Genomic DNA, 9,056 nt, shown 5'->3' on the forward strand with positions numbered 1-9,056 from the left:
CTTTTTTTTTTTTTTTAATTCTGACTCATTAAAATGTGTTTCTCCTGATAAATATAGAAAATGATATGCTATTTTTAAAATGATATTTTAAATGGAAAGGAATCTTCTTTTACAGTTTATGGTTATAGTTACTTCTCTGAGTCAATTGCTATGTATTTTCTCTTGTCTTCCCCTGGGTATTAGAGGCTCCTGAGGTATTTTTCCTCAGTTATACTTTAGGAGGTCTTTAGCACTTTGAGTGAAGGTCAGAGGAGGTGTCCTATCCTTCAGTTAGTAATCTCTCATTATGTTAGGCTTTTTCTTCAAGAATGGTACTAGTGGAATATGAATTTTTTTCTTTTGGATTTACATGTAAGTTTCAACAGAACTCCTATTGATGGGTGACAAAGTATGGCTGTAGAGACCTGTACATTTCTATAAATATTTTTACTACAGAGACAACAAACTGATGGTTCCCAGAGGGAAGGGAGTTGGGGGATGCACGAAAAGGGGAAAGAGGAGTAGGAGATAGAGGTTTCCAGTTATAGAATGAATAAGTCCTGAGGATAAAAGGCACAGCACAGGGAATATAGTCAATGGTATGTAATAGTTTTGTGCAGTGACAGATGGGAGCTATGCTTGTGAACATAGCCTAACCTGTAGAGAAGTTGAATCACTATGTTGTACACCTGAAACTAATGTAATTGTGTGTCAACTATACCCAAATAAAAGAAATTAAAGTAAGTTTGATTCACTTTTCTTGGATCATAGAAGTGTGGAATCTACTCACCTCATCGTAATTCTTCTCTGTGCTATAAGGTAGACTTTTGACCATGTTATGTGAGTTATATATTGACCTGTGAGCTCTTACTCCTAGTTTCTTCTACTGAAAAGAATCCTTTAAAACCCTTTTTTTTTTTTTTTTTTTTTTTGCGGGGGGGAACGTTTCAACATCTCTCTAAACAGAAGAGTAAGGTAAATCTTTGTGTATACCCATTTTCCAGCTACAACAGTTATCAACATTTTGATAGTTATGTTTCACTGCCCACTCCTCCCATTTTTCTTCTTTTCTTAAGGTAACATGTTTTATTTTCTTTCTTTATTTATTTTTTAAAGATTTTATTTATTTATTCATGATAGTCACAGAGAGAGAGAGAGAGAGAGAGGCAGAGACACAGGCAGAGGGAGAAGCAGGCTCCACGCACCGGGAGCCCGACGTGGGATTCGATCCCGGGTCTCCAGGATAGTGCCCTGGGCCAAAGGCAGGCGCCAAACCGCTGCGCCACCCGGGGATCCCAAAGGTAACATGTTTTAAAGAAAATCCCAAAAATCATGTCATTTCTCCCATAAAGTGATCAGCATGTGGATCTAAGAACCTTTAAAAACATACACAAAGACACATTGCATTATTACCCAAAGTCAAAACCAATCTCTAAAATTCTTTAATAACCATCTGCATTTACATAGGTCTAATTGTCTCAAAGATGATCCTTTATTAGAGTTCTTTTGCTAATATCAGGATCCAAATAAACTCCAGATATTGCCTTTTTTGATTATTTTTTATGACATTGATTTGTTGGAGATAATCAAGTTTGTTCTTAGAGCTTGTCCTAAATTTGTTTTTTTTTTTTTTTGTTTTGTTGTTTTGTTTTGTTTTGTTTGAAAAGTTAAAAATTCCTTAATTTTTTATTCCTGGTACCACTACCACAATTTACAGGGCAATATACCTGATGTAATGAAAAGAAAAAGAAAAAGACAAAGCTACAACAGATAAAAGACCTCAGGAATGTACATCTAATTGATACTACATTGCATTAATCAATAGCTGCACTTTTTGCAAACTGTGGCTACGACAGTCCTGAACAAGAAGGGTTTCCTGTTTAAGCTGCAGTAACTTTTCTGACTATGGATCATCATTCCTCCTGTGGCAGATTTTTACAGTTCTTCTAATGCATTTGGAACAACTGTCTCAAAGTAACCTGCAGCTTTCCTGACAACTCCTCGCTCTCTCTCCTGCTAAGAACTGTAGCCCTTTTCTTCTGAAATTTTTTAGAACCTTCTACCATATCCACCACTTCCACCACCAGATCCATAACCACCACCATAAGGACTGCCCGAGCTTCTTCCACCAAAACTGCCCCCCTTCATGGGTCCATAATTTGATTGCTGTTGTCCACTATAATTTCCAAAATCATTATAGTTCCCACCACCACCATAGTTACCACCTCCAAAATTTCCTCCTTCATTGTAACCATCTTATCCTCTACCACCACCACCATATCCGCCTCCTTGGTTTCCATATCCTGGTCCACCACCACTATAGCCTCCTCTACTACTATAACTAGGACCACCACCATAGTTGCCACCATCACCTCCAAATCCATTATATCCACCATCACCTCCTCCATAACTACCTCTGCTGCCACCACCTCTACCTCCATAGCCTCCTCTTCCACCAAAGTTTCCACCATGGCCAAAATTACCACCACCTCCAAAGTTTCCTCCATGACCCATGAAGTTGCCAGATCCACCTCCACGACCTCTTTGCGATTCAGCAGACTGCATCTCTTGTTTAGAAGGGGCCTTTTTCACTTCACAATTATGCCCATTAATAGTGTGGTATTTCTGAAGAACAATTTCATCAACTGTATCATGATATTGAACTCGAGTTGGAAAAGGTGAGTCTGGTCTCAAAATGGAGGGCCATGATCCAAAGGAACCCGAGCAGTTGAGAAAACTGTTTATTGGTGGTTTGAGCTTTGAAACTACGGATGATAGTTTAAGAGAACATTTTGAAAAATGGGGCACACTTACAGATTGTGTGGTAATGAGAGACCCCCCAAACAAAACGTTCCAGGGGTTTTGGTTTTGTGACTTACTCTTGTGTTGAAGAGGTGGATGCAGCAATGTGTGCCCGACCACACAAGGTGATGGGTGTGTAGTGGAACCAGAGAGCTGTTTCTAGAGAGGATTCTGTAAAGCCTGGTGCCCACCTAACAGTGAAGAAAATTTTTGTTGGTGGTATTAAAGAAGATACAGAAGAATATAATTTGAGAGACTACTTTGAAAAGTATGGCAAAATTGAAACCATAGAAGTTATGGAAGACTGGCAGAGTGGAAAAAAGAGAGGATTTGCTTTTGTAACTTTTGATGATCATGATACAGTTGATAAAATTGTTGTTCAGAAATACCACACTATTAATTGTCTTAAATTTGAATCATTGCTTCCAGTGATGTCATTTATCTTACCCTTCTATCACCCACTTATTCTGAATACTGGTAGTTAGAGCTAGAAATTTAATTAGATTTAGATTCAATTTGTAGGGAGGTGAAGAATGTTTCATAGGACATCAGATCAAAAGCCATATGATCTGTGATTGTCTCACTTTTGGTGATGCTTCAGCTGATTAGTGGGTTGAGATGATGTCAGTGTGATCCTTCTTTCACAAAATTTCTCTCCAAATTTTATTGAGTGTTTGTAGTAGATCATTGTCAACCTCTATTATTTTATTGGTTAGTATAAGATTATAATTTTATAATCCTATCATTCCTTTTGCATTTATTAGCTAGAATGCTTGTTTGTTTATTTTTAAGTAGGCTCTATGCCCAGCGTGAAGCCTAACATGGAGCTTGAACTCATGACCCTGACTGAGATTAAGACCTAAACTAAAATCAAGAGTCAGATGCTCAATCAACTGAGCCACCCAGGTGCCCCTAGAATTGTTTTTAAAAAGAATTTTCACATAAGTGTTTTCTTATCTTGAAATACAATTTGTGCAGAAAAGATGATATAAATGATTGATTTTGAGTTTTCAAAACAATGGGTTCATGCCCTGGTAACTTTCATTGGAGACCCATGTGTTGTGTATTTATATGCATTTGAGGGAGAGTAGTATTTTGAATTCATGAATTTTATGTTTGATGTATTTCATTTTTAAAAAACTTGGTATTATTTTAATGTTTTCTGTAGGGCTTGTGTGCTGGTAATGAATTCTCTTATTTTTTGTCTGAAGAAAATCTTTATTTCTTCTTTACTTTTTAGTTAATTTTGCTGGATGTAGAATTCTATGTTGGAGTGTACACATGGACATGTATTTAACATTTAAAATATTTTACTCCATTTTCTTCTTGCTTGCATAATTTCCTCTATAAATAAGAAGTTTTCCTCCACTGGCTTCTTTCAAGATTTTCTTTCTCTTTGTTTGCAGATTGAATATGATATACTTAAGTGCAGTTTTGTTGGTATTTATTCTGCTTGGTGTTTTCTGACCTTCCTGGATCTGGAGATTTGGTATCTGTCATTAATTTTGCAAAGTTTTTGATCATTATTTTTTCAAATATATTTTTATATTATTTTCTTTATATATTCTCCTCTGAGATTCCAGTTATGAGTATTTTTTACCTTATAAAATTGCCCACAGTTTTTGGATGTCCTGAGATTTTTTTTGCTAATTTATTTATTTATTTATTTATTTATTTATTTATTTATTTATGTATGTTTTTCATTTCTGTTTGGGAGGCTTCTAGTGACATATCTTCAAGCTCACAGAATCTTTCCTTGGCCATGTCCAGTAAACTGATGAGCCCATCAAAAGCATTCTTCATTTTTGTTGCAAGAATTTTAATTTATTGCATTTCTTTATTATTAATTTTTAGATTTGTTGTCTGTATATTTAGGTACCTATATATTCTTGCATGTTGTCTACTTGTTCCATTAACCTATAACATATGAATCATAGTTATATTAAATTCTGCACCTGATAATTTCATTATCTGTGTCATATTGGAGTTTGGTTCTGGTGCATACCTTGTATATTCCTATTGTATTTGTATTTGCCCTTTGTTGTGCCTTATAGTTTTGTTGAAAACTAGACATATTTTATCAGGTAATAGGAACTAAGTTACATAAGTCTTTCATGTGAAGATTAATGTTAATCTAGTTAGGAACTGGGCTATGTGTAATGTTTTCTTTTGCTAAAGTGTCAGAGGTTTCAAATTCCTCTAGTGGCTTAGTATATACTATTCCTCATAACCTTGAACTTCCCTATATATTCCTTAAGAGAGAGAATTTGTGCCCCTCAGCTCTCCCAGATGTAATCAACTACTATTATACTGGAGTCCTGTTTGTGTGTTGGGAATATGGTAGAAAGAGGGAGAGTTCTTTAATCTGATTAGAAATACATTTCTTTTTCCTGGACATGTGTCTTTTTGCTGTGATCTTTATAAAACGTTCTCCCATAGTTTATTTCCCCTCTGTTCTTTCCTCTTCCCCGGCTCACCTCCCATTGCCAGTTTCCTTGAGACTTGACCCCATTTATTATGGTATTTTTTCCTATTTATATGAGAGAGGAGGTTAGGTCTGAAGTGGGAAGAATGGCCTTCCCAGCTGGGATGAAGCTCTGGGAAAGTCTTTTCCCTTAGAAAGTATATCTTTATTATGGAGAGGACTCTGGGCATTTTCACAATGTTTGCTCTTCCCCTCACCTTTCTGAACCAGGAGGGGACTTTTCTTGGGTCTACACCCTAAGATCCTGATAAGTTTCCCAAAAGTCATGTCCATGAAGTGTCCTTTCTAAGGCTGTGGCACCTAAGAACTTCTCATTTTCATACTAGTCCACACTCAGCTTCCAGAGATTTGTCAAAATTACCATTTAAGTGTTCTTACCAGGTCATACTCAAGAAGTTTCTGTACAGGTAAGAATATCTTGGCTGTGACTTCCTGGATTCACCTGTTTCTACAGATTTCAGGATTGTAGTTTGCTTTGAAATCTCAGTTCTCTGATAGGTCCAAGAAAAGTGATTGATTTCACTTCATATAATGTTTTCTGCTTGTAAGAATGGAAAGGATAGCTTCCATGTTCTTTGAATGTCAGAGTTGAAACTGGAAGTCAAATTCAGTATTCTCGTCCCCATCATGGGACTTGATCCTCGGACCCTGGGATCATGACCTGAGCCAAAGGCAGAGGCTCAACCACTGAGCCACCCAGGCATCCCCCAAAATAAGATATCCTTGTTAAAAGTTTAGCTAAGCTTTGTGGTATTGCTGCCTTGGTATCTATATTGGCCAAGTACCCTGTAGGGACCTTAAACTATTACTGGCCCCCTCATCCAGGTGGATGCCCTAGGTAGCAGTCCTCAAAGTCACAAGCATACTTATGTTCCTGGTTTGATTTCCCAATAGCTCTTGTGATCAATAGTTTTCCTTGCCTTCCAGAAACTGTACACCTTATATGCCCCTAAGATAAGACCCCTGTGGGGCTTCCCAAAACCCCACTCTTTTGATTTGAATAAACCAATCTGGCCCTAACCCAGAGGCCCCAAGACTTTCCACCCATGCATTAATAAAGGCCTTTCTCTTTCTGCAGTTTGCCTTGACCTCCTCATATGGCCCCTCAAGGTGTGCCCTGTGCTTCCTGTAGGACTGGTGAGCAATAAACTTCTCTATTTGAAATTCTTTTGTGGTCTGTTGTTAAATTGTGGCTCATCACCTGGCACCCTGTGTTCCATTTAACAAATGTTCATTTGACATATTTATATAAATCTTTGTGACAATTTTCTTATTAATTTTAGGATATTTGTATTTATAAAGCATAATCTACTGACAAGTGTTAAGCATAGTTAGTATTTCTTCAATAACTCAATAATATTTATTGAGCATCTGCTCTGTGCCAGGCACTATTCTAGGTGCCTGAAGTGAAAAAAAAAAAAAAATCTTTGTAGTCATGGCACTTCCTTATAGAAAAGGCGGGCAAAACACAATCAACTCTATGAACAATTAAAATACATAGAGCATTACAATTTACTAGGTACTGTGGAAAAAGAAAAAAATAGACCAGAATAAAGGGATCAGGAATGTGTGCATATGTGTGGTGAATTGCAATTTTGAAATAGTGGTCTGGATAATGTTATTAAGTGACAATTGAGTCACTTAATAATAAACTGGGTCAGCCATCTTGACATCTGGGGCAGAGTGTTTTAGACATATTCCATTGCCACATGTCCAATTAAGCAATAATGATAACATTTCTCTACAGTTGGATTAAGGTATTGGTAAGGCATCAACATTAGAAATAGCTATAATTTTTGGAGACCTGAAAACACTAAGTTGAGAAATTTTGGCTATGTAGAGTGCGGTATTCTTGGCTAGAACATAAAGAAATCCTAATCTGTCTAAGCAGAAAAAAATAATTGTGTTATGTAAAAGTACTTCTCTAACATTTAAGGAATGTTTTTGAAAACTTTCCAAATAATTTTTACTGGATGTGTCTACAATGAATTTAAAGCCATACTATGCCTTGGACCATAAGTTTTTGACTTTTCCATCTCAGTCACATTTAATTAAAGAAAGTGTTCTTGTTAAATAAAATTCTTTCATGTACATAAAGAGAACTGAAAGATCACTAATTGTGATCTCTTGTAAAAAAAGAATTAAGATTTAATTATTAAACTAAAAATGAAGTTGCCTTATATATACATATATACTAAAGACAATAAGTAAAATGAAATCAAGCCTCTTGGTATAACCTTGGAAAAGGTGAGATTCTGGGAAACCAGAAGGATGAGATAACCTAAAGGAATATCATGAATAAAAAGTACTTCTGAACTGGAAACAATAAGACATAATCATCAAGAGTACATCATAGTTAACATTTTTTTTCATGTATTTTTCCACTTGGACATTTTAACATATCTTTTGAAGTTGCATATGTTAATTTACAATGTTTGAAATTGGAATTTTAATGAGTCCAATCATAAAGCTCTTTCATACATAAAAGTCAAAGACTTTAATATACATTACCTTGTTAATTAGCCACAATTCTAAGTTTTAGACAAGAGAGAGCTTATTATCCAAACAAAAATCAGAGAGGTTAAAAGAGTGATCCTAACTTATAATATAGCTAAAATTAGAAACTGTATCTTACTGCTCCTAGTCCAGGTAACTCTTTTGCAAATCACTTCTTATATAAAATGGATCTTTATTTAAAAAAGAAAAAAAGCAGCCTAGGTCACTGGTCCTTTTTAAACAATACTTTGCTTTGGGAAGTTATAAGATAATAATATGGAAGGGGAGAGAGATTGACAGAAATAGGCAAAAGAGATCATTTACATTGTCCATTTAAGGCCGATTTTAAATAGGAATTCTTCCTACTGACAGCTTAAAAAGAATCAAAGCAATTACAAAACAGTGATTTTTCCGTAGCCTGTGATTTGCCAATGATAAGGTAAGATGAGCTACTATCAAGGATCCACCCTACTTGACAGTTAAACATGGTCACAGATTCTTTAAGATTTCTCCTATTGAGAGCTGGAGTCTGTTTTCCTTTCTTTTGAAATTGGATGGGATCTGTGATTGCTTGACCTTTAGAACTAGTGGGAGCCCAGCGATGTTGGGTCATTTTCTGGGCCCAAGCCTTAAGAAACTGGAGACCATCGTGTACGTTGCCCAACCACCTTGCTGAAAAGACCATGGATAGAAGCCTTGAGATAACAGAGAGAGGGAAAGAGACCTGAAGAGTCCAGCCTTCCAACTATCCCAGCAGGGCTGACTTCCCAGGTTCACCCAGGTAACATAATGACCCAGTGGATACCAAATGAAACTGTAGAATCACCCAGCAGAACCCCAATAACTCCTGATTTATAAAACAATGAAATAAAATGATTTTTGTTTCCGTTACTGCATTTTGGAGTGGGTTGTAGTGCAGCCCTAGATAAGGGCAACACCCCCTTTCCTAATCTTACTAGACTATGAGACTCTTTCAGATATTTCATTTTTTTTAATGATTTCTTTATTTTAGAGAGAGAGAGAGAGAGAGAGCATGAGCAGGAAGAGCAGAAGGAGAGGTAGAGAGAATCTCAAGCAGACTCCATGCTAAGCATGTAGCCCAACACCAGGCTCAATCCCATGACCCTGAGATCACGACCCAAGCCACAACCAAGAGTAGGAAGCTCAACTGACCATGCCACCCAGGTGCCCCTCAGTTATTTCTAAATAAGGTTCTCATGAAATGTAAAAAGGGAGAAAATTTCTCCCTAAGAGATGAACATAAGGTTCACAAGTATTTCTCATGCCACAATGT

General features: G+C 36.5%; 1 pseudogene; it reads right to left on the reverse strand.

The window, feature by feature from the left end:
- Positions 1-1,637: 1,637 nt before the first annotated feature.
- On the reverse strand, positions 1,638-5,533 carry LOC102153781 (annotated as a pseudogene).
- Positions 5,534-9,056: the final 3,523 nt, after the last annotated feature.

Source organism: Canis lupus, chromosome 3 (genome assembly GCF_011100685.1).
Source record: "Canis lupus familiaris isolate Mischka breed German Shepherd chromosome 3, alternate assembly UU_Cfam_GSD_1.0, whole genome shotgun sequence".
Classification (NCBI taxonomy): domain Eukaryota; kingdom Metazoa; phylum Chordata; class Mammalia; order Carnivora; family Canidae; genus Canis; species Canis lupus.